Below are 14,690 nucleotides of genomic sequence, written 5' to 3'. Positions count from 1 at the left end.
AAAATCATAATTATAAACAACGATGAACATCATGATTATAAACAATAGTGAACATCATGATCATAGAGAAATGACACAAGAAATAATAATGAACATCATAAATATAAACAACGATGAGCATCATGATTATAGAGAAATGACACAAGAGACAACAATGAACATCATGATTATAAAGAAATGACACATGAAACAACAATGAACATCACAATTATAAGACAAAAAAATATGAACATCATACTCATAGAGAAACGACACAAGAAACAACAATGAACATCATGATTATAGAGAAATGACACAAGAAACAATAATGAACATCATGATTATAAACAATGATGAGCATCATAATCATAGAGAAATTACAAGAAATAACGATGAACATTATGATTACAAACACTGATGAACATCATAATCATAGAGAAATGACAAGAAATAACGATGAACATCGTGATTATAAGAAGAAATATGAACATCATAATCATAGAGAAATGACACAAGAAACAACATTGAACATCATGATTATAAACAATGATGAACATCATGATTATAGAGAAATGACACAAGAAATAACGATGAACATCATGATTATAAACAATGATGAACATCATAATCATAGAGAAATAACACAACAAACAACGATGAACATCATGATTATAAATACTGATGAACATCATAATCATAGAGAAATGACACAAGAAACAACGATGAACATCATGATTATAAATACTGATGAACATCATAATCATAGAGAAATGACACAATAAACAATGATGAACATCATGATTATAGAGAATGACCCAAGAAACAAAGGTGAACAGGAGCACGCGCTCTTTGTACCAGCAATAAATTTGACCACTACAACGACCGCTTAGTTTTACCAATTGTTTTCCAACACTGGCTTGATATGGTATGACACCACAGACAAGGAAGCATAATATAGATTCCAAGATGAACAATATATTAAATAAACTTGTAAATAAACGAATAAATAAATGAATAAATAAATAAGTAAATAAATAAATAAACGAATAAGTGAATAGAAAAGTAGTACATCTGTAGTCAACAATCGAAAGCGACAGCACTTTATCAGATTAAATGAATAAATGCATAGTTAAATAAACCATTGAATGAATAAAATACACAAATATATACATAAATGAATCAAAGAAAAGTCTGGTACCTCAATACAACCATTCAGTGTTTCAACCCAAACTAATGATAATAATGACACAACAACAATAATTATGATACGAATAATAAAGAGGAAGGAGAAGAAGAAGAATGATAACACAGAAATTGTTTATTCTGAAAAAAATCCACGTGCCACATTTTTAACCTACTAGAGATATATCGACGAAGAATATAACAAACGGCGTTCAGCATGATTACATAATTCAGCAAAAAAATCATTTACTGCCTCTTTTGTTTTTCATTGCATGTTGTGGAGAGACTGGGAAGGGAGAAATAGCACAAATTTAAAAACAACAACAACAACAACAAAATCCAAAAACAACAACATATAACTATCAGAAATCAAGGCGTCACATTCAGAAATCAAGATGGAGCAAAGGCTAATTCATGAAATAAAGTTGATTGAAAGGAATCAAAGACAGAGCAATTATCTTTACCAATCATACTATCTTCCAATATATATATACATACATATATATATAGAGAGAGAGAGAGAGAGAGAAGACTGAGAGGAAGAGGAGAGAGAGTGGTGGTTGTAGGGGGAAGGGGGGGGGTGGAGGAGTGTGACAATCTGGGCGCGGGAGTATAATTATAGCAATTCGAAAGGGAGAAAAAAAAAATGCTGATTATTATGCAAAACCAGAAAATCGAGAGAAATAAACTCATTGAAGAAAACAATGAAAACATTCAGAAAACAAATTTCGAAACACTGACCGTTCACCTAGGTCAATGTGTCATGGAAACACTGACCCTTCACCTAGGTCTATGTGTCATGGAAACACTGACCGTTCACCTAGGTCTATGTGTCATGGAAACACTGACCGTTCACCTAGGTCTATGTGTCACAGGCTTGATATATTTCACAGTACTCAGAACACAATTTTCTTCGGAGCTGAAAATGGTAGATAATAAAGCATGATTAATGTCTTGTTGTTGAAGTTATTATTTAAAATGGAGACGACAAAATGCAAATAGGACAACAACAACAGCAACAACAACAGCAGCAGCATATAGGAACAACGAAAATAATAACATGAAGAGTAAGAAAAATGATGCGAAACATACAAACACAAACAGAGGCAACAAAAAAAAGCCAGAAAAGCAAATCATTTCAATGCAGATGACATACTGCCAAAAGTCACACACCTGTTGAAACACAACGGTGGGGTGAAAAAGAAGAATCATACAGATGATAATAAAAGAAACATTTGTAATACAGAGCTATGAATTAGAACGTGATTAATTCTTCTTTGATTACCAAAAAAAAAAAAAAAAAAAAAAAAAAAAAAAAAAAACGGTTTCTAAGCAATTTTCTGTATGACGGCGTTTTTTTTGTTTTTTTTGTGTTTTTTGTTGTTGTTTTTTTCAGCTAACATGAAAGCATATACTTTCTCTCCAGAGGTCGAGATCTGAACAGTCTATTGATTCTGCTAATAAGCATTCTTCAGTCCATTTGGAGGGAACCCTAATTAACCCCTTCTCTCTCTCTCTCTCTCTCTCTCTCTCTCTCTCTCTCTCTCTCTCGCCAACGACCTGGATCAATAGGCCGCACTGTAAATGTTCGGTCGACGACCTCGGAAAACCTGAAGGTAAATATTTCCATGATATTGCTCCTCCGTCTGTGTAAACTAATGATAAGAATAAGAATGATAATAATAATAATAATAATAATAATAATAATAATAATAATAATAATAATAATAATAATAATAATAATAATAATAATAATAATAATAATAATAATAATAATAACAATCATCATCATCATCATCCTCATCATAATCATCATCATATGTATACATAGATAAATTCACACATATATACGTGGGTATGCATGTATATATGTATGTATGTATGCATGTATGCATGTATGCGCGTGGTGTGTATGTGTTCTCTATGACAAGTAATCCCAGCAAACTTTAATTTCTCTTCCGTCCCACCGAGAAAGGATAAAATGGAATAATGCCGAGTATGGAGATATAAGAGCTCGTGTGAGCACGCTCGCGCACGCGCGTGTGTGTGTGAGAGAGAGAGAGAGAGAGAGGACAGATGGGGAAGAACTGGACCCTCGCCTTTGAAACACACGATGACTTGGTGGGTGAGTAGTGTTCTATAAACAGTCGACACAATCGATCCACTAGCAAACGACAGAGACGGAGAGACAGACAGAGATAGAAACAGAAAGACAGAGACAGAGAGAGTCAGACAGAGACAGAGAAAGAATTCTCTGGAAATTTCAACTGGATGTGTTTTGACAGTTCATGAAAGAGAACACTATAGATAAATAAATATGTAAATGATAAAAAGCCCACAAGTCCAGACAAACATGCTTTAGCCCTTCAACCCCCACCTCCTATCCCCGCTCCCCTCCCTTATCTATAACTTAGAGAAAGCACGTACAAATCTCCCATGCCCGTGCCTGTTCATATCCGTGACAAGAGATCAGATCTGTACAAACAATGCCAACACATCATGTCAAGTCCGCGCGCGCCGCAGCAAGCATGCAATCTCATTGGCGATCGACGCACTTCACACACGTGACGTGATGACGTCAACTGATTCCAAGAGCTGCGGAAAGGAAGAAGCGCCGAGCTGGCAGGATCCGATGAGGTCACAGGGGGTCACTTCCTCTGCGGTCCAAGCGTATTCATACGCTCACGTGCCCTCCTACACATATCCTAGCAATGGCCACTCTGATTCTCCCTTCCCATCCCTACCAAACCCCTGCCCTCTATCTTGGACGGCAAGGCAAGAGAGCTGAAGTGCTTTGAAACTGTCCATGGCTATGTATTTGTTTCGCTTATCGTTCTTTTTCTTCTGGCGATAATATGTGGCCAAATCATCATCATCATCATCATCATCATCATTGTTATTATAGTAGTAGTAGTAGCAGTTCAATGTCGTTTGCACTCCGGTTTATCAAACGTGTAAGTGAATGCAAAAAATGTTCATCCGTCCGGTATGTATTTATTTTATTTGATATTCATTTGTAAAGGAAAAGTGTGCAGCTGTGAGAGCTTTGATAGGGGTGTCGATTCGTGGAATGGTCATGCCAGATACCATGCCAGTAGTGGTCATTTTCCGCTGTGTCATTTCCTGCTGTTTATGGTCACTTTTGTTTTGGTCTTATCCCCTTTTCGACCCCCTTCTTGTACTGCTGTGAAACATGGACGACGTATCACCGTCACATTCAACAATTTGAGCAGTTTCACCAGAGATACCTACGAAAGATCCTCGGCATAAAGTGGTAAGACAGGGTCTCCAACCTCCAGGTCCTAGAGAGGAGCGGCCTGCCCAGCATCGAAAGCCTGCTGATCCAGTGCCAGCTACGCTGGACAGGACACGTTGTCCGCATGGCAGACAGCAGGATCCTGAAGATGTTTTTGTATGGCCAGCTGAAGGAAGGCCACCGTGAACTTGGAAGACCCTGCAAGCGCTTCGAGGACACCTTGAAGGCAAACCTCAAAGCCTGTGACATAGACATCGCTTCCTGGGAAACTTATGCCCTTGACCGCTGTCGCTGGAGGATGCTGTGCTCTAGTGGCATAAAGATGTTTGAAAGCAAGAGAATGCTGGCCATTAAGGAGAAGCGTGAGCGAAGGAAGCAGGGCTCAACTTGTGGAGACGTTTTCCCTTGCAACACCTGTGGGAAGTGCTGCGCATCCAGAATCGGCCTCTTCTCCCATATGAGGACACACACCGACAGATAAGCCTGCCTGCCTACTCATCCGTCGGTCCGACGGGAGACTCCATCGTGTTTTGGTCGTATCCCCCTTTCCTTATGGATAATACTTAAAGACTGCATACTGTATGTTCATGCCCGAAGAAAAGGTATGTCATCTCTGGGTAAAAACACACACTGATATGCAGCAAGCTACCAATTATAATACACAAAGACACGTGTATGCATACACATATAGATGCACAGCAACATACACAGGTTTATGATGCGCACTGTTCCATAGTGTGGCACTTGCACCTATAGGAAGGATCTACTGCCATACAAGTCGTACACACACCTACACACACCTACACACACACACACACACACACACACACACACACACACACACACACACACACACACATAGATATGAAGTGAATGATGTTATGAGTTATGAATTATTGATCCCACCGATGGACATTTTACTGGTTATAGTTGTTGTTTTTTCTGGACTTAATGGGCTAAAAACCTCCAACGACTAAAAAGCAACAAAAACAGCTGCGTTTGACAATGCATGACCATGTTAATGTACAGAAAACGAAAAACAAAACAAAACAATAACGGGGGAAGATAACACTCATGTTCAGTAACAGAATCAAATTTACAAAACATAAAAAAATAAATTACACTCATGGATCAAGCACATCAAGCATATATGTGTATGCATACACAACCATAAGCGCAGTGATATACATATAGATGCATGCAATATATATATATATATATATATATATATATATATATATATATATATATATTATATATATATATATATATATATATATATATAGATATATATATATATATATATATTAAAAGCTAATCACCAAAGACAACCATTTAAATGTTGATACTGGAATCTGCAAAGTCTGTCATAAGGCCAATCTATATTCCTGGGGGAAAAAAAGTGCTTAAAAATTGGTTAAGCAGATAACCTGAAATGCAAAATATTGATTCAACTGTTTCTCAGGTCTTTCCAATTCTTCCGATCGAAACTCTAAGAACACAAACGTAATACTGACACAAGAATTTCTATATTAAAAAAAAAATCGTGCAATGAGTACAGTTACTAAAACCATATGGGTTTTAAAACGGATTTTGAAAGTATCCTTAAAGGTGCTTAAAAAAAACTTAAGATATAAAAAAGCTGACATCATATGCATGTTGTGAAAGGACAATCATAAATAGCAAGAGAAGAAAGTGGCCGAAAATTATGAACGTTTGACCATATCTAAAACAGTAAAAGACTGCGCCCATAATGGGGAACAGGTAAGGCCGCCCTTCACTCTGACAAACTATGTGGAGGAAATAACTGTGATGTATCAAACATGTGAAGAAATATGAAGGTTGGCAAACTACGTGGAGGTACTCACTGCGATGTATCAAATGTGTGAAGGAACATGAATGTTTGCAAACTACAAAGTACATGGAGGAACTAACTGCGATGTATCAATTGTATGACGAAACGAAGTTTTGCAAATTTCGTGGAGGAACTAACTGCGATGTATCAAATGTGTGACGAAACATGAAGGTTGGCAAACTATGTTGAGGAACTAACTGCGATGTATCAATTGTATGACGAAACATGAAGGTTTGCAAACTACAAACTACGTGGAGGAACTAACTGCGATGTATCAAATGTGTGACGAAACATGAAGGTTGTTAACCTATGTGGAGGAACTAACTGCGATGTATGAAATGTGGGAAGAAACATGAAGGACACGTGGACAAACTCTCAATTCTGGGAACTTGTTTTTGATCAGCATCTGCCATTTATTCTGGAGAAACAAATCGAAAACAAAATAAATATGAATTTGGGGAATGTCAAAAAAGTGTAACATGACAACGACTGAATATTTACACATTGGTCTAATGAAACGTCTGACCAAAACACCTCAAGATTGGTCCATTGATTTGCTAGTATCGATGACAACGAACACGTACGATACCACTTTGTTGTAATTCTCCAACGCCGATAGAAAATAAAAGTTGAGCATGATAGAGTTTTATATGCATTTCATTATACTGACGTTGCTGTAAAATTCATTTGAGAAGCTGATGCCGCCCCTACCACACTCACACACACACTCTCTCTCTCTCTCTCTCTCTCTCTTCAATGGACATGACTGAAGACTGAAACCACCACCACCACCGATTTGCAAACCCTGTTGAATGCAGTCAACATTCTTGTAATCAAAACCGGTTTGGAGAAAGAAAAGAAAACAGCACGTGCAGCATGCACAAAACGATTAAAACATGTTGTGTCATCGAATAAACATTGTATTCCGCACTGACCACCCCGCGGATATGGGCTACAGCAATGGGCGCCATAGAAAACAACACCACATTAACACGAAAAAAAACAAAAATCCATGTAAAGTTTCAATACAGCCAAAGTGATGATCTGATAACGAAGCTCCGGTTTGCACACACAGGAAACCGCGAAAAACTTGTGATGGGTGAACAATTTACACATACTATACATGAACAAAAAAATAATCTTGTACATGATTAAGCAGCACTGTACAGATAATGCAGCAAAATGTCACAGGAAAATAAAAGCTTCAAAATGAGAATGCCAATCGTCTACATTCATCGGCAAAAATAACTTCAGATTGTCCACTCTGCGAATTCTAAAAGCGGTCTCATGATGGACGTCTCAGATGCATGCTTGTCTGTCGGGTCCGACTATGATCACCAGAACAACAGAGGAGGCAGCAGCTATAGTGGAGAGTTATTTTGTCCACGTTCCATCACCACTCTCTTGGCCAGTATGAAGTTTGGACAGTCGGCGTTGGCATGTCTGAGAGTAATCGTCCACGAAAGACGAAAGAAGTCCTGTTGCAGTGGAGAAACCATCGATCCCACAGCTCCCACTCTGCTGTCTTCCCAACAGTTAACTCCCTCAGTACGGCCAGTCCTCTCTTCTCCTCTACACAGACCCCTCGGATGTCCAGTGGGTGTCTGAATGACCCAACCTTTAGCTTCCGTCGTCAGAATTGTGGTATTCTTTGTCAACATTCACCTCTTCAGTATAAGAGCCTTCCGCTTGCAATATTTTGATGGTGGTAATTGGGGTGAAACGCTGTTAACGTCGTCTCTTTCGCCGTTCGTATGGAGAGAGTTAACTTCTGCCAGTCTCTGAAATGAACTGAACGTTGAGTCGCAACCCTACATAAAAACTAGTTAAATGGATATTAAAAAAATAAAATAAAATAAAAATAAATAAATAAAAGAAAAAAAGAAAAAGAAAGAAAGAAAGAAAAACAAAAAAGAAAAGAAAGAAAGAAAGAAAAAAAAAAGATGTGATGGACATGACTTCAAAAAAGATCAACCAGGCGAAGAATTCTTTCAGCCATCAAGGAAACACCTCTGCTGAGACAACAGTGGAGAGGCCACTGAAAACCCCTCGTCTTCATGACGCCAACTGTGGAAGGTAGTAGGACACCAACAACTATGGAAGACATTAAGACACCAGCAACTGTGGAAGACATTAAGACACCAGCAACTGTGGAAGACATTAAGACACCAGCAACTGTGGAAGACATTAAGAAACAGCAAAAACTGTAGAAGGCATCACTCAACACCAACAACTGCTGAAAACATTTTAAAAAAAGAAAGAAAAAAAAAGAAAGATAAAAAGGCCTCCTTAAACTATGTGGCTGATTTGAGAGAAAACAATACTACCTGGAATGATAATATAAGTCGCACTGGCGAAAAAGGAAAGGCAGAAAACTTCACCTGAGCGTCGAATATATATATATATATATATATATATATATATATATATATATATATATATATGTGTGTGTGTGTGTGTGTGTGTGTGTGTGTGTGTGTGTGTGTGTGTGTGTGTGTGTATGTATGTATGTATGTATGTATGTATGTATGTATATAAACATATACATATACATAATGATATATATGTGTATATATATATATATATATATATATATATATATATATATATATATATATATATATATATATATATATATATATATATATATATATATATATATATATATATATATATTGAGTGAGAGAGAGAGAGAAGTGTGTGTGTGTGTGTGTGTGTGTGTGTGTGTGTGTGTGTGATATGGATCACAGACTGGAGAAAGACCACTAGAAAGCCATGGGAAGGGGCGTCACAGAAAACCATTTACCGAGAAGGTTGAAGTCTAACTTTGAGGTGGACGTGAAACGTCTGCACAGAAGTGATCTTCGGCAGGGTCATGAAGTAGTCTCCATTGAGACGACAACGGTGACCACATTCAAACAGACTTACTGAAAAGTCCACAGATATGTCAGAGAACAGTCTTTGCTAATACAGCCATGGAATACATAAGAATAAAACCTTCACTGATAAGGCCATGAAATACACCGTTGGAAAAAAAAAGCGTTCACTGACATCGCCATAGAGAATGTCATATAATGTCTTCAGTGACAAGCCGAAGAACATCATAGACAAGCCGTTACTGGGGAAAAAAACACACAAAGCCATTGAGCACGCCACAGGAAAAACCCTACTGAAAAGGCCACACCATACATCGCAGAAAAGCTACCAATGAGAAGACGTCGGCAGTGGTCTATTAAAAAAAAACCCAAGAAAAGGCCTTCATTGAGTGAGCTTTGGAGGCCGTCATTTGAAATAGCCACAAGAAAGCTTTCAATGGGAATGCCACAGCCTGCGTCACAGAAAAGGCCTACATTGAGAAGACTGTGAAATCATAGGAAAGCCTTCACTGAGAAGACTGTGAAATCCCAGGAAAGCCTTCCCTGAGAAGACCGTGGAATCCTAGGAAAGCCTTCACTGACGGCTGCGACGCTGCAAAACGCCTATAACCATGGATATACACCAACTAGCGAGTTAATAATTTTATGCCAAAGAAGGCTGTCGATGACTATATAGTCAGGAGCGTCTTTGCCTTTTAAACAGGAACTGAGCACGGAATTTGAATTACCTCTAACGTGTACCATTTTTATGATGATGTGTCGAGAAAACAGCAACCGGAGGGGTTACAAATGTTTCAGCAAACCCTCGGGAAAAACCCATCGGTCTTACCTGGATATTCACCCATCCTCTTACACATATCGCTGCTACCCTCAGGACAGGGAGTTAAAGAAGTTGACACTGGTGGGGACTGTCTTTAGCTGGACAGGGAGGTGTTGACACTGGAGGAGACTGTCTTTAGCTGACAGAGGTGTTGACACTGGTGAGGACTGTCTTTAGCTGGACAGGGAAAGATTGACACTGTGGGGACTGTCTTTAGCGGGACAGAGAGGTGTTGACACTGACGGGGACTGTTTTAGCAGGACAGAGAGGTGTTGACACCGGTGGGGACTGTCTTTAGCTGGACAGAGAGGTGTTGACACTGATGGGGACTATCTATAGCTGGAAGGAGAGGTGTTGACACAGGTGGGGACTGTCTTTAGGACAGAGAGGTGTTGACACTGGTAGGGACTCTCTTTAGGACAGAGAGGTGTTGACACTGGTGGGGACTGTCTTTAGCAGGACAGAGAGGTGTTAACACTGATGGGGTCCGTCTTTAGCTGGACAGAGAGGTGTTAACACTGACGGGGACTGTCTTTAGCAGGACAGAGAGGTGTTGACACTGGTGGGGACTGTCTTTAGCTGGACAGAGAGGTGTTGACACTGGTGGGGACTGTCTTTAGCAGGACAGAGAGGTGGAGGTGTTGACACTGTCGGGGACTGTCTTTAGCTGGACAGAGAGGTGTTGACGCTGGTGGGACTGTCTTTAGCTGGACAGAGGTGTTGACACTGGTGGGGACTGTCTTTAGCTGGACAGAGAGGTGTTGACACTGGTGGGGACTGTCTTTAGCAGGACAGAGAGGTGTTGACACTGATGGGGACTGTCTTGAGCTGGACAGAAAGGTGTTGACACGGATGGGCACTGTTCTTAGCTGGACAGAGAGGTTTTGACGCTGGTGGGGACTGTCTTTTGCTGGACAGAGAGGTGTTGACACTGGTGGGGACTGTATTTAGCTGGACAGAGAGGTGTTGACACTGGTGGGACTGTCTTTAGCTGGACAGAGAGGTGTTGACACTGGTGGGGACTGTGTTTAGCTGGACAGAGAGGTGCTGACACGAGTGGGGACTGGCTGTAGCTGGACAGAGAGGTGTTGACATTGGATGGGACTTTTTATAGGTGAACAGAGAGGTGTTGACATGGGATGGGACTTTTTATAAGTGAACAGAGAGGTGTTGACACTGGTAGGGACTGTCTTTAGCTGGACAAAGAGGTGTTGACACTGGTTGGGACTTTAGCTGGATATAGAGGTGTTGACACTGGTGGGGACTGTCTTTAGCTGGACAGAGAGGTGTTGACACAGGTGGGGACTGTCTGTAGCTGGACAAGAGGTGTTGACACTGGAGGGGACTGTCTTTAGGAGGACAGAGAGGTGTTGACACTGGTGGTGACTGTCTTTAGCCGGACAGAGAGGTGTTGAAACTGATGGGGACTATCTTTAACTGGAAAGAGGTGTTGACACTGGTGGGGACTGTCTTTAGCTGGACAGAGAGGTGTTGACACTGGTGGGGACTGTCTTTAGCTGGACAGAGAGGTGTTGACACTGGTGGGGACTGTCCTTAGCTGGACAGAGAGGTGTTGACACTGGTGGGGACTGTCTTTAGCTGGACAGGGAGGTGTTGACACTGGTGGTGACTGTCTTTAGAAGGACAGAGAGGTGTCGAAACTGATGGGGACTATCTTTAACTGGAAAGAGTTGTTGACACTGGTGGGAACTGTCTTTAGCTGGACAGAGAGGTGTTGACACTGACGGGAACTGTCTTTAGCTGGACAGAGAGGTGGAGGAATTGACCCTGGTGGGTACTGTCTTTAGCTGGACAGAGAGTTGTTGACACTGGTGGGAACTGCCTTAAACTGGACAAAGACGTGTTGACACTGGTTGGGACTGTCTTTAGCTGGACAGGGAGGTGTTGACACTGGTGGGGACTGTCTTTAGGAGGACAAAGTGGTGTTGACACTGGTAGGGACTGTCTTTAGCTGGACAGAGAGGTGGAGGAGGAGGAGTTGACACTGGTGGGGGGTGGGGGCGTGGTCACGTGGCGGGGGGTGTCCTGCTGCCACCCCCGTCTCCTCTGCGCCAGCAACCTGCGGACAGAACACGTTGGACTTCTGCCAGTCAGTGGTCTGAGTCTGGGAAGCAAGGAACAGGTGGATGATGCTTGGATTGCATTGTTCAGGAAGCAAACCAGCGAAGACATGTACAGGTGTATGTGTGTGTGTGTGTGTGTGTGTGTGTGTGTGTGTGTGTGTGTGTGTGTGTGTGTGTGTGTGTGTGTGTGTGTGTGTGTGTGTGCGTGCGTGCGTGCGTGTGTGTGTGTGCTTTGTCACTGACACATTCGATTCTTCTTCTTCTTCTTCTTCTTCTTCTTCTTCTTCTTACTACTACTACTACTACTACTACTACTACTACTACTACTACTACTACTACTACTATTCACATGCTTGTGTTAAATAGTCAGGACACCACTAAATACACGAAGAGGTGGATGCCTAGTATAAGTAGGAAATCAATGAAAACACGAGGAGATGGATACCTGAATTGAACAGTCAGGACGGACAAGTGGGTGCTTGCATGGGAATGACCAGGAAGCCAGACCAAGGAAGACAAGAATCAAATGCATGGAATGAGGGGATCAGGATGATAACTGAACACGTGGATAGTTTGAGTTGTTAATGGATCTATCCTCAAAAGGGGCTGCTGCCTTCCTGGGTGATTAGAACTCCAAAGATTTGTTCATTACACAACATAGAAGAAAACAGTAAAGAAGAGGACATCATCATATACACAGATGGCTCAGTCACCAAAGACCAGTCTGGCTGGGGATTCACTGCGAAACAAAATGGAAAAAACAATTTGGGAAGAGAATGCTGCCTACAAAGTCACAACCTCCAGCCTAACGATGGAAGTTGAAGCTGTGACACATGCCCTCCAGTGGCTATCGTCCTTCCATACGCCCGGAAACCAACATGCCATGATTCTAACCGACTCAATGAACCTCATACAGAAAATTGAAAACGGAATGGGAAGCCCAGAGTGGCATAACGCAATGCGCAACTTTCAGATTAAAAAACTCACATGGTCATACTGCCCGGGACATGCAGGTGTTAAGGGAAATGAGCGAGCTGACAGACTTGCTGGTAACGCAACACCAACGAGCGGCCTACATCTAGGAAAATCGGAAATCCTCAGAAAAGTCAAAGAATACCAAAAAGAACAGGTACAAGGCCATCACACCATCGATCGCCTCAAAGAAATAGAAGCAGAGAGAGGGAGCGGCCGCAAATCTAACATGAAAGGTAGAGCACGATGCTTTGCAAATCAAACAAATATCGGCATCATTTCCAAACCAACATTGCGCAAATTTCTTCAAAACGGAACAGAGTCTCTGTGGGCCTTTCCAAACACAATAGACCGAGCAACACACTAGACGCCACGTTCTTGGCATCAGAGATCTTTTCCCATCCCTCTTGCGGCCAGTCAGTGGCGGCTGTGTGTGTTTGTGTGTATGTGTGCTTTTGAGTGCGTTTGTGAATGCGCGAGAGTGAAACTGTACACAAGTGTCAGGAGAGATATGTGTACGTGTGTGTGTGTGTGTGTGTGTGTGTGTGTGTGTGTGTGAGGGGAGGTGGGAGTGCGGGGGGAGGTGGGGTAGAGGATGAGGTATGTGAGTGTATGCATGCCTACACTGTGGGAGCAACAGGATATTGGAACGTGTATATATATATATATATATATATATATATATATATATATATATATATATATATATATATATATATATATATATATATATATATCTTTGTATGTACGTGTGTGGAGTTGGGGGTGGGAGATATGGGCGTATGTGTGTGTGCTTGTACAAGTAAGTGTTCATCTCTGTGAGTGTGTGTTTGTGTGTGTGTGTGTGTGCCGTGGAAGCTGCGATACGTAGACTAGAAATGAGTGTGTGGAGGAGGGGGTAGAGGAGGTGCAAGGTAATGTGTGTGTGTGTGTGTGTGTGTGTGTGTTGGAGCTCATGTACGTTTATATGTATTTGACTGTGCTTTCATATGTGCTTGTACAAGTAAGTGTTCATCTCTGTGAGTGTGTGTTTGTGTTTGTGTGTGTGTGTGTGTGCCGTGGAAGCTGCGATACTTAGACTAGAAATAAGTGTGTGGAGGAGGGGGGTAGAGGAGGTGCACGGTAATGCGTGTGTGTGTGTGTGTGTTGGAGCTCATGTACGTTTATATGTATTTGACTGTGCTTTCATATATGTGAAACTGCATGTCTGGTGCATTTCTGTTATGCATGTGTGGGTGTATGTGTGAATGTGTGTCTTCATTTTTTACATTTATTTGCTTATTTATCACCATTGTTGTCTTATTTATTTATTTATTTATGTTTTATTATTATCATTTTATTAGTATTACTAATATTATTACTACTACCTTTTTCTATATTATAATTATTATTTATTTATTTATGCAAGCTTATCTATTATTTATTCCCCCGTTTTGTTTTGTTTTTGTTTGTTTTTTTGTTTTTGTTTTTTTTTTGTTTTTGTTTTGTGTGTGTGGTTGTGTGTGTGGTTTTTTTTTTTTTTTTTTTTTTTTTTTTTTTTTTTTTTCCCAAGGCCTGACTAAGCGCGTTGGGTTACGCTGCTGGTCAGGCATCTGCTTGGCAGATGTGGTGTAGCGTATATGGTTTTGTCCGAACGCAGTGACGCCTCCTTGAGCTACTGAAACTG

This window comes from Babylonia areolata, chromosome 5 (genome assembly GCF_041734735.1).
Source record: "Babylonia areolata isolate BAREFJ2019XMU chromosome 5, ASM4173473v1, whole genome shotgun sequence".
NCBI lineage: Eukaryota > Metazoa > Mollusca > Gastropoda > Neogastropoda > Buccinidae > Babylonia > Babylonia areolata.
The sequence above is the reverse complement of the archived record's forward strand: the minus strand, read 5'-3'. Positions refer to the sequence as shown.